This window comes from Podarcis pityusensis (genome assembly GCF_964106645.2).
Source record: "Podarcis pityusensis genome assembly, chromosome: 5".
NCBI lineage: Eukaryota > Metazoa > Chordata > Lepidosauria > Squamata > Lacertidae > Podarcis > Podarcis pityusensis.
Window position 1 is genome coordinate 66,255,960 of NC_138032.1, and position 16,695 is coordinate 66,272,654.

The window sequence follows — 16,695 nt, forward strand, 5'->3', positions numbered from 1 at the left end:
CATCTCGTCCTCTGTCGTCCCCTTCTTCTTGTGCCTTCAATCTTTCTCAACACCAGGGTCTTTTCCAGGGAGTCTTCTCTTCTCATGAGGTAGCCAAATATAGTTACTATTAATTCTGGGTTTGTTAATGCTGACATTTTGGGACACACGTGTCCAAATGCTGTTCAGTTGGAAAAGAGGCTTTCTGTGTCTCCAACATTTTTAGAATAATGTTAGCTTGACAGTTCTGCAGAGATCTTTGTGGAACCTGGGTCTCTTTTTCATGAGGGACTTTAAAATTCCTGCCAAGCTTTTCACTTATGTAAAGACTAACAATGGAACACATTCTCTTCTCCTAGAAACAGCAGTGACTAGCAGCACCCTATGAATTCAAACTTTGCTGCTCTTTTTCTCTCCCTTTTCTGTAGTAAAATGCTATGAATAATTTAGGCAGATGTTAATGATTGTCTTTTCAGTGTGCTATAAATTAATACTGTAATTGACACTTTTCTGCCTTAGTAAATGGAAAGTGTTGGCAGATCTTCCTGCCTTTGATTGCTCTCTATGTATTCTTGCAAATAAATTGTTTTGCTGAAATAGAGAAGAATTGGCTTAAGCTTGTAGGCTGCATGGATTCTGCATTTTTCAAAAGCTGCAAGATAGACTACAAAAGTTCATTGTAACCTGTGGTGGTGCTACGATGGTCTCCTGCTGACACCATCAGTACCATTATACAATGCTGACCCACACAGAGACTTTTGAAGGCAGCACCATAATTGTAGAACAATTTGATGTTTTACAGCCTTCCCTAGATGTTCATCAGTGCCCTTTATAAAAGTCTCCTGGAAGTGATATAAGAGTGGGAATTATGACCAAAAAATAGTATTCAAAGGGGTATTTTGAGGCAGTCATCATTGTTTTTCAAAACGAACTTATGCATTTATGTTAATTGCATGAAATTTTCTTTCGATTGTAAATCAGTACAGGAGCACCCTCTGGATTTGTCACATGGACACCTCTGTTTATATGTATATTACACTTCCTTAGAATTATTCTTAAATTTTAATTTAGTCTAAGTTATCTATAAATGATGACTTTCTGATCCTAATAGCTTCCTAATGTTGTTTTGCCAAATGAATGATTGGGGGAGGGTGGATTTGAGTAGCAGTGGGTGGTGGGGCTAGAACAAAAAGTGGGTAGGGCTACCCTTTGTCACCCTCACATACAATCTTTCTTCTCATCCTAGTGCATGGGTAGGCAAACTAAGGCCCAGGGTCCGGATCCGGCCCAATCACCTTCTAAATCCGGCCCGCGGACGGTCTGGGAATCGGCATGTTTTTACACGAGTAGAATGTGTCCTTTTATTTAGAATGCATCTCCGGGTTATTTGTGGGGCCTGCCTGGTGTTTTTACATGAGTAGAATGTGTGCTTTTATTTAAAATGCATATCTGGGTTGTTTGTGGGGCATAGGAATTCATTCATTTATTTATTTCTCAAAATATAGTCCGGTCTGACACGCAGCGTAAATTAATAATGCAGAGTTTTAAAGAATAAAAGCTTTACTGAATTAAAATAAACTTCTTCATAAACAACATGGTTCCAAACAGTTTGACTGAGATTACATACTGACTCTGTTCACAACTGAAACAGACTGACTCTGACTGACATCTTACAGAGAGCACAAAAGAGAAACTGGCTACTAAGTCACATGTCAGAGTGACTCAACAGTTAGCAGTTAGGCCTGAATAACTTTAGTAGGCCCAAATGATTGTACAGTCCCAGCACTTCCCAGCCTGCTTTGCTGCTTCTGCTCTCATGTGTCTTTGTCACATGACACGGTCCCCCACAAGGTCTGAGGGACAGTTGAAAAAGTTTGCTGACCCCTGCCCTAGTGGGTTACCTTGGAAGGAAGAAATTGCTGTCTGAGGTTTGAATTGTATGCTTGAATAGGGCTTTCCCTCTTTCTCTTTGCATTGCTCCATTCGTTTTAGTATTCACCCTCCATCTCTCCTTGCAGACTCCCCCACCTCCCTAAATTAAGCTGAGGGCCAAGGGCCACAGGTTCCCCACCCTTCTTTATCTCAGTGAAACCTGATCGTCAGTGTATGTTGTTTGTATTAAATGGATGTAAATGTTGATAGCCATTCAGTCCCTTATGTACATATTTACTTATGCTGGAGTCCACAGGGAGATAGGCGGCCAAATGTCCTTACACCCAGTGGGCTATAGGAGCTTCTGGAGCAGCTTCCAATAAATATAAGAGGCTAGCTACAGCAGTTCATTTAATCAAGTAAAAACAAACCACCCAAGGCTGTAATCCTACTATACCTGTGACTAAGCTCCATTTAACTCATTGGGATGTACAGTTATCTTGTCCATGTCTACTCAGAAGTATGCCTTTAGTATGTGTTGGTCAGGTCTAGCCAACATGGTGCTTTCCAGATGTTGTTGAACTTCAGCTCTCAGCAGCCCCAGGCAGCATGACCAATAAGCAGAGATGATGACAGTTGTAGTCCCACATCATCTGGAGCACATCACATTGACTACCCTTAATGTTGGCCATTGATGCTCTTGGGAACTTATCTGTTGTTTACACATTCTTTTTGAAAGTGAGTTGTGTTGAAAGTGGGATCTTAAAGAATTTTATTGGTTTTGATTGATTTGCATCCAACCCTTTCCCCATGGGTTTTAGAGTAGCATCTTAGCCTCACGGAGAGCCTGCAAAGTAGATGTAGACTGAGGAATGATGTTATCTCAAAGCCAGCTGTTAAGATTCTAAGTTAAATTGGCTATTTGAACATGGGATATTACACCCACTTCTAACATAGTGCGAAAGTGTTTTTTGTAAGTAAAACTGTTTACATTTGGGGAATGTTTTGTAGTGGCATTACTTCATTGCCTGGCTTTAAAAACAAACAAGAAACTGTTATTTTCTTCTAGATCATCTTGCACGGTAAATATGATACATGCTTCAAATAAATATTCTCCCAGCTTTAACAATCTATTGCCTAGGTAAAGGAAGTCTCATAGCACCTGCCAGGTTTTGCAAACCTTCAATAAGAATAAATATCCTGTGCCAGACAAGGTGCCATTAAGGATTTACAAGGGAAAATAATTGAACTTATTTATCAAATTCTGGTTTCAGACAGCAGGCAATTAGCAGTGTTCTTTCCATTTAGGAACATCATTATTTGCAATAGTATGAATAGTTTTAGTAGTGGATGCATATATTTTCATCTTTTTTTGTTGTTCTCCACTACAGAATTGATTATTGGAACTCATTTGCATTAGGATTCTTTTTTTTAAAACCCTTCAACTTTGACATTTCTGTGATTTTCAAGTACGTAGCTGCTATTTTGTCTCATAGAAATAAAGGAAGACTAAAAAAAGTAAAGCAAACACTTAAGACTTGCACATATGTAGAAATCTATATCCCTACTCTCCTCTTGTTGCTGATAAATGGATGGATTCGGGTTAATTTATTCAAAGAGACTGCCGACGTAAAACTCAGGTAGGGGTAATACAACATTAATCTTCACAACAGCCCTATTGAGTATTATTCAGTGAGTCTATCTGAGTGCAGGGTCCTCAATAAAAGTCCAACATCCCATATACTGGACCACCGTTCTGATTCATAGTTAAGAAGCATAGAAATATATGTGTCTAAAATTTCACCATTTGACATGAAGGGTTTCTACCATCCAATAGGCTAGGTGCAATATGTTAGTAAAACAATTTATCTCTTTTTCTGGCTGACCAAGTAGCAATAATCTCCAGCCAAGCAGGTGTGCCTATACTGTTGCTGGGGTTAAGTTATAACACTGTGTTTGCATAAGGCTGCAGAATGAGGATTGGTAGCTCAGTTGATAAAGAGCATGGTGCTGATTAATGCCAAGGTTGCAAGTACAGGACAGCTGCATATTCCTGCATTCCAGGCATTGGACTACATGATTCTTAGGGTCCCTTCCAACTTTACAATTCTATGATTCTATGAAATCCAGTGGGTTCCCTTCTAGTTTAAAAACACACAGCTGAGCTATGGGTACTCATCTCCATTTTAAGACTTTGCACTCTCTGCGTGGCTTTAGGCAAGACAGGGTTGTATTCAAGTAAGTGGTCTTTCTCCGGGTGTGAGGCTGAGAAAGGGGGGAAGCCTCCCAAGTGGGAGCTAGGAGGAGGAAACTGTATGTAGATGGAAGATTAAGATTAAATGATGATAGAGACCTATGTACATAAATATGTAACTTTGTGTTTTATTAGAATCAGTACTATTATGGCAGTTGTTACTATTTTGTTTCCCCCCTCTCTTCTGTTTTCTTTCCTTTTTTATATATTGTTCTCTATTATTTATTTCTAGATTAGTTAGTTTCTTATTGTATAGTGTGTTGGAAAACCTTAACTAAAATTGATCATAAAGGAACAAATAAATAAAAAGTGGCACATTCTGATCCTGTAGGTAGCAGATAGCCATCGTTATCATTGATATGAATTTGTCCAGTCCTCTTTAGAGGCCTCCAGGGTAGTGGCCATCACCACATCTTGTGTTGTCTAATTTCATAGTTTTTTGCGCAATGCGAAGAAGTCCATTTTGTCTGTTCTGAATCTCCCACTTCTTGACATAATTGTATGGCCCCAGGTTCAGTATATTGAGGGAGGGGTGGAAAGAGAAGCTTTGTCTAGACTCTACACCCTTGCAAGGTTTTTATGAATGTTGATCATGTTCCTCTGTAATTTCCCTTTTGCTGAACTACAAAGTGTTGAAACTGTGGACTTTTCTTGTAGAGAGGATGCATCCGTAAAGTTAGTACCTAGTATTTTTCAAAATCCCCTTACATGGTTGCTAACCACATGATTTAACATATTGTCTAACTTCAGCATAGGTTCAGGGAAGGCAATATTCATCCAAAGCATGCAGGAGGAGAGGCTTAACCCCTTCCCTACCATGCTTCTAATGAAAACCAACCCTTCATGTGACAGTATGCATTCCAGCTCAGCTTCTTTGAATGCGTTTTTGATTAATCCACAAAGGTACAATTCAGTATAGTGTTAAAATATAGAAGTGGAATGCATGCCCCAACCCCCCTGAACCTATTCTGGGTTTCCCCCCCAGCCCCCCAGAGCAGATTTTTTTTTTGAGGGGGGGGGGAGACTGGGGAAGTCCCATTGCACGAGCGAACCTCATTCTACTCATACAACAACTTAGTTGGATCCACCCACAGTGTTCTGGAGAGATTTGAATCCATTGGCTTTGCCTTTTAACTTTTTTATTAGCCCTGTCATTTTAGAGAAATTTCCTTTTATGAAATCAAATGTGACAGTGTTGAACTTTTCTGCCAATCTCTGAAAATGAAGCCCAGGTTCATTGTTTTTTTAAAAAACAAACTTCTTTTATACCCCTTTATAAGGTAAAAGTAAGGTAACCCCTGACCATTAGGTCCAGTCGTGACCGACTCTGGGGTTGCAGCGCTCATCTCGCTTTATTGGCTGAGGGAGCCGGCGTACAGCTTCCGGGTCATGTGGCCAGCATGACTAAGCCGCTTCTGGCGAACCAGAGCAGCGCACGGAAACGCTATTTACCTTCCCGCCGGAGCGGTACCTATTTATCTACTTGCACTTTGACGTGCTTTTGAACTGCTAGGTTGGCAGGAGCAGGGACCGAGCAACGGGAGCTCACCCCGTCGTAGGGATCTGAACCGCCAATCCTCTGATCGACAAGTCCTAGGCTCTGTGGTTTAACCCACAGCGCCACCCATGTCCCGCACCCTTTGTATTCACTTTTAAATAGGCCATTCCCTTGCTAAATTGACAGTTGTCACTTCCCATAGTTTAGGCAACAGTCCCTTTAAAAAACAAAAAACAAAAAACCCAAACATTTGAGCTAGAATCCTACTTCCGGAATATTTCATGAATAATTCTTTCAGGTACAATTATATTTCCATGTGAAGTACTTTGTTTTAAGCAAGGAAATGTTGACCCTGTTTGAACCAGATTAATTTCCCTGTGCGGTAACACCACACCTATATTCCCAACTGTTGATATTGCAGGTGAGATACCTGTTGCAAGGACCCCCAGGCTGATAGATACGCGAGGTGAAGCTGTTCGCACAGACCAACGCTGTGACTCATAATGTTTATATTAATTTTTTCTCTGATTACTGCTTTGAATTTCGACATAATTGTATGCCAGAGAAATGTCAGGTTACTCTCCCCCCCCCCCATTTGCTGGCTTTTATGGCTTGATATTTGGGTGAGTTTTTTTTATATTTAGTACAGTATAGCAATCAAATAATTATTCAGTTCATATACAGATACAAATACATTAAATTACTTGTGCTACATCCTGATGGTTGCAGGGAAATGGCAAATATTTTTAAAGTAGGTTTTTATCACAGCAAAAGGAAACTTGGAGTCCTTGGGTAAGGAAAGGGAATTGCTTTCTATTTTGAATTATTTCTTATGCAGAGGATAGCAGGTTAATGTGAGCTTACTGGTCTTGTCTTAGAAAGTGAGATGATGCTTGATTAGACAGAAACAATGTACTAACTGTAAAAGTGACGGAAAGTTCACCTTGTACTGTACTGACACTCAGAAGAGAGAGGAATGCTAAGAAAGGCAAAGCTAGAACAAAATACTTGCAGACAACACAGGGAACACAGTACAGGTGAGAAAAAAAGAAATAATAAAGAAATTGCCTGAGAGAAAGTGCTCACTAGCGTCTCCTCATCATCCTGGGGGGAAGGTGACAGGTGGGGTACTGCAGGATTCTACCCTGGGCTCGCTGTTGTTCAACATATTTATAAACAACTTGGATGAACGTATTGAGGAAATGCTAATCAAACTTGCAGATGACCAGTGGATTCAAGTTACAAGAAAGGAGATTCCGACTAAACAGGAAGAACTTTGGCAGTTGAACAGACTCCTATGAGAGGTGGTGGTCTCTCCTTCACTGAAGGCTTTTAAGCAGAGGTTGGATGGCCACCTGTCAGATTCCTGCATTTCAGGGGGTTGGACTAGATGACCCTTGGGCCCCCTCCAACTGTACTATTCTATAATTATTTGACAGCTGCAAGAATGGAAGTGTAAACAGATGTATACAGAGGTCCTTCCAACATTTGGGGGGGCATTGCGTGTGCATGATGTCACGCGCCACCCCCCAACCTGGCCAGGCCGACTTGGCCCGCCACCCACCCACTGCCAGCTGCCTTACCTTCATGAAACGGATGCACCGGGGTGAAGATGCTTTGCCATGCTGCGTACAGTGGTACCTCGGGTTACAGACACTTCAGGTTACAGACTCCACTAACCCAGAAATAGTACCTTGGGTTAAGAACTTTGCTTCAGGATGAGAACACGGCGGTGAGGCAGCAGTGGGAGTGGTACCTCAGGTTAAGAACAGTTTCAGGTTAAGAACAGACCTCCAGAACGAATTAAGTTCTTAACCCGAGTACCACTGTACATGATGGGAATGGCCAACACTCCTATTAGGACTGTAGAGATCAACATAAGGGAGGAAGACTGGCTTTCTTTGTACAGGGCCTTAAACTGGGAAGGAGCAGTAGGAAATGGTATTACCACTGATTTTGGAATAAGGATGGTGTTACTATCAGCTAATTGGAGATCTTCAGCCATCTCTAATTCACAACAAATAGGCAGAATGCTGTTGCATGGTCTATACAGATTTTTGTGTTTTAAGTTCCTTAATTTATTAGCTGGAAAAGGGAATGGTATATAACACATGACCCAAGATACCCTGGAGAATGCGCCAAACTAATGAGGGTTAGTATGAAAGATTACTGAAATTACATAATGGACTTGGCCTAGATAGAGAATCTTCACAATCAGTACCAAAGCTTGGGTCACAGATTTTAGGATTGGGTAGATTGAACATTGAAATGGGTTAGATTTAACTCTTTAACATTTAACTTCAAAATTTCCTTGGGTTGGCTAGGTTTATGATATAAGAGCTCTCGGTCAAGAAGATAGATTAGGCTTCAAGTCCTAACCCCACTTATCTGTTGAATTCAGTAGGATTTTCTTCTAAGTAGACATGATTAGAATTCGAATTAAAATAAAAAAAATCTGGTATCTGAAGAAGTGTGCTTGCACACGAAAGCTCATACCAAGAACTAACTTAGTTGGTCTTAAAGGTGCTACTGGAAGGATTTTTTTTATTTTGACTATGGCAGACCAACACGGCTACCTATCTATGATTAGAATTGCATTGTTAATGTGACTCAAGATGGAAAAGGCGAGTGCTTAATGCCTGCACTACTCATAGGACATGTGGTATTAGATGCCACTGCTCCAAAATATGGAAGCTAGTAGTGTGTTCCCAGAGGAACACATGTGTAGTTACAGTCTTTTATTTAAATCCATGAAATGCGGACTTTTCCCATTATATTTCCCAATAATTCATATTGTATCTTTCTGTGGAACATAGTGTGGATTTGTAATGGTGGCAAGGACAGCAGTTTCTCTATGTACCGCTGAATCAAATGACTGTTGGGGGCCCCATGCTGTTGAGATAATACCGTTGGCTTACTATTTGTTTCCTGTTAATTGGGCTTGTCACATTAGCATAAAGTACTGATTGCTTTGGATGCTAGGAGGATAGGTATGCACATTAAAATGGTTCTCCTGTGACTCAGGCAGGGATATAACAATCCTTCATGCTGCACAGAAAGGTCAACATTTCCTTTCTTGCCTGAGTCAGCCACCAGATCGGAAAAATGTGGAAAATCCTTCCTGATCCCTAACATAGCAATCAATTATGCTCTGAGACCAAAAATAACATTACCCATAATATCAGTATCCGTTGCCGTTTCCTAGTGCACATACTGCGCAGCTTTTGATGACGGAGGGAACTAGTTCATTTTAGAAGTTATCAACATACTTTCCAAGTCATTATTCACAGTAAGAAATAACAGTAAAATTATGGCTATAAAACACACTGACGATGCTTCATTTGAGGGCAAAATCCAAAGTTCCACTGGATTTCATCTGTGTCGTAGGCATCATAAGTAAAATTTCTAAGTTATTCCTAGTTAAAGAGTAACTAAATCTGGTACTTAAGCGCATTGGCGTAGTCAGGATTTAATGGTGGGGACAGGCTTTATGTTTTGGTGGGCAGAACCGAGTTATCTGTGATGCAATTGGCCAGTTAAGCATTTTTATTTATTTACTTGAATGGGGGGCAGCTACCCCCTCTTCCCTATGCCCATGCTTTCAGCATCAGAAAAACCTGGCAAAGAAAACTGCTGGCCATAAAGAAAAATAATACTTTAGCCTGTTAATGTATGTAATTAATATGGTTGGTTACAGTGCACAAGCCATGGGAGAAATAATAGTTTGAGAATATTTGAGCAATATCATGCCTGAATCTAGGACCCGTTCAGGAGGTTTTTTTGTTTGTTTGTTTTTTTACAAAGATAAGCTGCCTGCAGGGAAGAATGCACACACCTTTGAGTGTTATTTCACGTGTATAGTTTGGGAAGCCAAGCTGCAGCAAAAGTATTGTGTGCATGGGATAGTTAATGATGATAACCCCCTTTTGTGTATCCAGCGTTCAAGAATGAGAAACTAAGCAATGGGGAATGCATTCACTCTGAAAGCTGTAATTATCTGAAATATTAAAAAAGAACTATAGGCTTACTCATTCTCTCTCTCTCTCTCTCTCTCTCTCTTTCTAGAAAGCGACGTTTGAAGCTAAGAAGAAGATTAATCTCAGATGGAAAATTGAATTATGATGGTAAATTCCCACTATTCTGTTGAGTTTTTTCAATTTAGAAAATAGAATGCACTTATCTGAAACTATGTCAATGGTTATTCTGGGGCAGTCTGTGTAATGAGTGGTTTGTTAAGGTGCTTTTCACCTATGTGGTTAATGGTTTTTTAAAAAAATTTGCATAGCCTTTGGGAAAAAAGTGATTAAAAATTACACATTTGTTTGCTGCATTTATACCTTCCCTTGAAGACGCTCAAGGTAGCATCAGTAGTATTCTCTGCCCCCCCCCCCATCTTGTTAGGCAGATTAGGCTGAAAAATAGTGACTGGCCCAAGACCCCCTAGTGAGTTGCCTGGCTGAAGGGGGATTTGTGGTTTTGTCAGCCCCTCTATTATGCTTATTCACAACTTGTTTTTCATTTATTTTTTTTTGCTTGGTATTGTTAAGTTGCTTAGCTATTATTATGCAAGTGTACGTTTTCTACCCCTGTAAAGCTTTTCACTGATCAGTCAGTTAATTAAATTAAATTAAAAATATTTTGATTACTAAAAAGCTGCCCTTGAATTAATTGGGCAACACATAAATATGCAAATAGTTTTAAAAGACTAATAAACAACAACTGCAGACAATCCCTTTGTGGTTATAGTTGGAGCACATAAAAGCGTAATTTCAGAAGACCAAAAAACTGACAACATGTATAACAACTGAGCAAAATGGGAATTTTGGATCTTAATGAAAGCCCATTGCTGAAAGAGGTTTCATTAACAATGAGCACCCTGCTCTCTCCAGTGTTGTTGCCCACATGATGTAACAGATTATATAGCTGCTCTTTCATATACTAAGTCAAATTTAGATGTATTAACTTTAAAGGAGTCAAAGTGTGGATGTTTCAGTGTGACCCCCACCTCTTATTTTAATGTTCCTACCCTCTAGATCAGAGTAATCAATGTGATGCCTTTCTGGCCTCGGTGGCCTACAATTTGCATCATCCCTATGCATTGCTGGGACCGCTGGCAGAGGAATGGGGGGGCGGGGGGAGAGCATCACCCCTGGCACCATGGGAGAGGGGGGTTCCATCATGGCCGCCCCTGAACGCGCCGCGCACCCCCTGCCATGCCAGGCAGTGCGCCACGCTCCTGGGACTTATACCATGCCCCCGCAGGTGATGTGCCACGCCCCCGGGACATGCACCAGCCACGCCACCGCCTGCTCTCCGCCCCAGCTGCCGGAGCATGCAGCTTCGCCACTGGCTGGGACTGGTGGGTGTTGGTTTCCAACAGCACCAGGAGATCGCCATGCTTGTAACTTTGCTTATTAACGTTTTGAATCAATCACTTTACACAAATAAAATGTCATTTGTTCCGCTAGGAGGTTCGTGTGTTTTTCTATGTGCTCCCCACGCAGACTTGCACTGTACACAGATTGGATTTGGAAGGGCCAAGACTCCCATGTGTTCCCATCCCATGCTGTGAGGCAGAGCTGTTCATACAGTCCCCCCACCCTTTACTTAAATGCTGATTTTCTTACAACACGTTTTAATTAAGGGTTTGAGAAATAAGTAATTTGCGTTTCGCTTGGAGGAATATTCCTGTTCTGAATATTTTAACACATCTAAGAAAAATACTCGAGGCAATATTGGGAGGAAAAAAACGTAGGGTAAGAGAAGAGGAAATAGTTTTAGACCAGATGCTACAGAAACCACCTTGCTTGGTTTCCCCCCGGTTTGTAATGGTGCATTTGGGATTGTATTGCAGTTTGTCTGCCACAGGGTTTCTTCAGTAGTTCATTCTATGATGACTGTGAGAGCACTGTAGGATGTTCATGCAAAAAAAATAAAAACACTTTCTTGCCTAGCCTTATGAGAATAAATATAAGGATATTATTTTTTTGAGATCTGCTTTTAAAAATACTATAATAAAACATCAAGTACAGCTTCCAAGATCAGCTGTCAGATAATAGTACAAGTAGAAGAGAATTACACATCTATGGACCCTACAAAATGTATAGCCGAAAATTAATAGAAAAACCGAATAAAAAATAACACCTCACCCACCCCAAATTCAGTTGGTGTACTTAATTCAGAAATGATGAATGTTGATCCTGCTAGCTCCAGCCAGAGGTTTAGAGCAGGTTGGAAAAAGAGTTTGTCACTGATATGGAATAATTTGTCCTAGTTATTCTCCTGTGTCTGTAGAATAAAGACAATGTATCCTTAGGTACATAATAAAAAAGATTATGATGAATAAGTGATGCATTCTGGTTCTGATAAATAGACAAGTCTCCTTGTGCAGTCAGGGATATAATACTTGCTGTGAAAGAAAAATATTGAGTGTTAACATAAATGTAACAATGGTTCTTTTTTTAGTGTAGGAATATGCTAGTTGGGTGCAATGAACCAAATATTTGAAAAACTGTCACTTCTTCATAGAGCCGAGCATACCATATGAAATTATTTGAAGGATTAGACCTCCATGTACCTAGGTTTGTAAGACAGCCTATGTCAGAAAGGGTAACTGCAGTGTACATTAATTTCTGCTTGTACCAGACAGCACTCCACAATGGGTAGTGTCTTTTCTCATTCAGTAGGAGCCTACTTCTTCCCAAGATCTATTGGTTGATGAAGATTTCCATTCCTTCTTGAGTCCAGCCACCACTGGATCAGAGAGGAAGCGGGTAGCCGTAACATGACTGATGCTCGCTAGGAGGCTAGGATAGCAGCCTTAGCCTCCCCAGCCCTTATCTGTTGCAGCCTGTCAGTGGAAACAGAAAGTTTGGCTAGCTAGACCTGCCAGTAAAGAGCATGAATTTTGCCACAACCGTAGCTGGCTTCCAGTGGGAAAGCCTCTGTTGGTGGTGGGTTAGTGCTGGCAGGCCGGCGCTAATGGGATGGTCTGGAAGGATGAAACACCGAAAGGGTTTTCCCTTTTTTGTGGCATGATGAGAGTGAGGGCACTCTTCCTGGGCGATTGGTTGTAGATGGGCTTGCTTCTAGGTGAGAGGTTGTGGCAGCTGAGGCATGGGGTGGGAGGGATATGGGTGAACTTGGTTTCTGGGAGAAAGTTATGCAGGGGAGCTGTATCTGTAGTGAGAGCATGAATGCAGCTTACAAACTCATATCCAGTGCGGCTGGCAGGTATTTTGTGCTGTTGCTGTCGTACATTGTTTTGATTTACTGTATGTGTTGTATTTTTACTGCATATTTATTCTGTATTAATATATTCACTGTTTGGGGGGTCGTTGGGTCAAAAAGCAGCATAGAAATAAACCATAACATAACCAATTTTAGCAACTATTAATCAGGCCTTGCTACCTGAAGGATTGGAGCTTTCCCTCCATGTTTTTGATTTTTTCTTTTGCCATGCTTACTGAGGAATTGATCATTCTCTAAGAGAAAGGGAGGTTTGCCTCCCACACTCCTGCCTGTGCAGTTTCTATTACGATAGGTTCCTGACCCCACCCTCTCATACCACCCTCCTATTTTAAATGGTGCATTGTGCCTTTTTGGGACTCTTTGCAAATTTCACCATTGTAGAATTCCACTAGTGAGTTAAACAGTGGTGAAGTCGGTATGATGGTAATTGTTCATACTCGGCATACAGTTTTACCTCGGAAGTTGAACGGAATCCATTCCGGAAGTCCTCCGACTTCCAAAACGTTCAGAAACCAAGGCACGGCTTCCGATTGGCTACAGGAAACTCCTTCAGCCAATTGAAAGTCGTGGAAGCCCCGTCGGATGTTTGGGTTCCAAAGAACGTTAGCAAACTGGAACACACACTTCCGGGTTTGCGGCATTTGGGAGCCAAAACGTTCAACTTGCAAGGTGTTCAGGATCCAAGGTACAACTGTATTATTGCTTGCTGCTATTCATAGAATCATAGAATCATAGAGTTGGAAGAGACCACAAGGGCCATCGAGTCCAACCCCCTGCCAAGCAGGAAACACCATCAGAGCACTCCTGACATATGGTTGTCAAGCCTCTGCTTAAAGACCTCCAAAGAAGGAGACTCCACCACACTCCTTGGCAGCAAATTCCACTGTCGAACAGCTCTTACTGTCAGGAAGTTCTTCCTAATGTTTAGGTGGAATCTTCTTTCTTGTAGTTTGGATCCATTGCTCCGTGTCCGCTTCTCTGGAGCAGCAGAAAACAACCTTTCTCCCTCCTCTATGTGACATCCTTTTATATATTTGAACATGGCTATCATATCACCCCTTAACCTCCTCTTCTCCAGGCTAAACATGCCCAGCTCCCTTAGTCGTTCCTCATAAGGCATCGTTTCCAGGCCTTTGACCATTTTGGTTGCCCTCCTCTGGACACGTTCCAGTTTGTCAGTGTCCTTCTTGAACTGTGGTGCCCAGAACTGGACACAGTACTCCAGGTGAGGTCTGACCAGAGCAGAATACAGTGGCACTATTACTTCCCTTGATCTAGATGCTATACTCCTATTGATGCAGCCCAGAATTGCATTGGCTTTTTTAGCTGCCGCGTCACACTGTTGGCTCATGTCAAGTTTGTGGTCAACCAAGACTCCTAGATCCTTTTCACATGTTTTTTTTCATATTCTCTTGATAGTATCGCATATAATTTCCCAGTGAACATTGCAGTCTCGTTCAGAGTAACATCCAGTTCTTGACTTGTTATATATTACAGTTCATAAAGTGCCCTTTCAGGTTCTGTTGAAATCCTGGCAGTTCAAGAGTTGCAAAGAGGACATGACAGCAGTAAGTTGCAAAGACAGTGTAATCACAAAGTAAATAAAAACTCCATTGCATGCTGTTTCGAACCTAATAAATGGGCCAATGTAATGAAACCTGTTTCTGGACATGTGCTGTATTAAAAGTGTAGCAATACTGACAGAGGGTAGAATTTATTCTCTTGAAAGCAGAGTAATTTTAACTGGACAGGGTTTAGTATTTGTGATGTAGATGCATTTTCACTATGAGTTTTCCACTGAACTGGTAATAGTGTTGCAATTTGGTTACTTAAGCCTTTGAAAAAATAATTGGATTTCTCCCGTCAAACCACATCATGTAAACTAGCCTATGCTATCTATCTCATTCCTGGTAAGCACAGACTTACTGGATTATTGAACTGCTTGGAATAGCAAGTCATTCCAGGAAAGTCATGCTAAACAAAATGAGCTCTTCTTTCCACAAAAAAAGAGCCCAAGCTCTTGTTGCTCCTGGAAAGTTGATAAGTACTACTGGTTTATTAACAAATTTATCTTGCACATCAGTACTTCAGAGCAATGCCTCAGATTATAGGACTTCTAGTGACACCTATGATAAACAGCTCTGAGTACATCAGGTTCTTTCTCTTTCACAGCTGGCAGTGAGAAAGTCCAGCATGTGCTCTGGATTGTGGCCAGTGTTTAGAAATTTGGACTCTTTCATAAGCTCACATCTTCTCTCACCTTTCCATTGGTGAAGATAGAACTGGTTATTGACCTTTATGATTTGGTGTTAGCAACAGTAGTGAAATTATGGAAATTGACTTTGGGTCTGATCCAGTGGAAGTTAATCACAATGAAGTTCTTTTGAAACCCATCAGCCAAGTTAATTTCAGATCAAAGGCCTCTAGTCTATCTCAGTAATAATTCAAAGTGCTTGCAGTAAGCAATGAAGTTCTAAATGGCTTGGGACCTGGGTTTCCGAGGGACGCCTTCAAGCTCGTGAACCTCATGTTTGGCTTTGGGCATACTGAGCCTGAGCAATACCCAATCCTGATCCTCATTAGTAATTTTTATTTATAAAAACCACTCTGGATTACACTTGCTTAGTACATACCATGTTCTGACTCAGTTTTGTAATATTTTTGGGGGGTATTCTGCTCAACATAGTGAAAAAGAGGGCAAACTGTGTCTTGATGCCTATTATTGTTTTTCAGCTCCCTGGCAAGGAAGTTATCAGATGCTCAGATTCTGAGTCTTCCTTGGGACGTGGTGGACTTTCCTTCCATGGAGGTTTTTAAGCCACCTGTCATGGATGTTTGAGTCGAGATTCCTGCATGGCAGGGGGCTGGACTAGATGACCATTGGGTCCCACAGGCAACACTGAATTTGATTTAGTTCTTCACTTCAGCATTGTCTAAAGCTTGTAAGATCTGCGGCTCACACCAATTCTTTTGATCCTATGCTGTTAACATTTATTTACTTTTGATTCCTATTGTTTGGAGTACTCCTGGAGCTGAAAAATGTTCTGAGAACCCAAAGAACTAGCAGTGTGTTCTGCAATACAACAAAGTTGGCAAACCACTGCCCTGTAACTCGTGATATATATATGTTTGCTTTCTTTAACTGCCACTATCCATAGTGTGATCATCTCTTCACCCTTGTTGAAAACCACATTTTTCAGTTCCAGGAGTACTCAAATCAACAAAGCTCTCAATTCCTGGTGTAGCTACAGGTCTACCAATTGCTAATAGGAGAGGAACAGCCTTCAATTTGTCATCCCTTCTGGAAGAAGTAGATATTGTGAATTTTATTAATTTGATACTCTTTTTCACAGTTTTGCTAAGCTGTCTGTGAGCATGCTGTTAGAAGGGCAGGATGTACTTTTAATAAATAAATAATGTGGCTAAGCCTGCAGTTAAGTTGTTGGTTAACAGAAAGATTTGATGGCACCTGGACTACCACGTTTCAAGGAAATCACTGGAGATTGCTGGCAAAGTTCTCCCAGGTCAAGTACTTTGAGAATAACTTTGATGGCTCCTAAAAAAGCCTACCTGAAGGTGGAGGTGAGCCTTACAAGTTCTCTGATTCATTTCAGTCTCAGATTAAATTCCCTGCCCACCTTTCTCTCTCCCCCTCCCCACCCTGGAGATATATAGGGAAGGAAGATCTATCCCCTTCCTCCATTTCCAGCACACTGGCACAAATGCCCTTGATATTTATGGACTATGACACCCAAAGTACCTTTCTCCTTAGTATACAGTATAGCAAAACACTAGAGTGATGAAGAGGTGCTCCCGTTTCTACACACCAGTAACCAGTTGG

The 16,695-nt window shown here is 41.1% G+C and overlaps 1 protein-coding gene across 10 annotated transcripts in view; it reads left to right on the plus strand.

Moving 5' to 3' along the window:
* SGMS1 (sphingomyelin synthase 1) overlaps positions 1–16,695 on the plus strand; it is a 64,950-nt gene that overhangs the window by 17,225 nt on the left and 31,030 nt on the right. For 9 of the 10 annotated variants that reach the window (XM_081004582.1, XM_081004588.1, XM_081004580.1 and 6 more), the window contains exon 2: positions 9,669–9,727. The exons of the other annotated variant lie outside the window; for it this stretch is intronic. The gene's annotated coding sequence lies outside the window, so the exon portion shown is untranslated. The remainder of the gene's footprint in view (positions 1–9,668; positions 9,728–16,695) is intronic. 10 annotated transcript variants of the gene reach the window in all.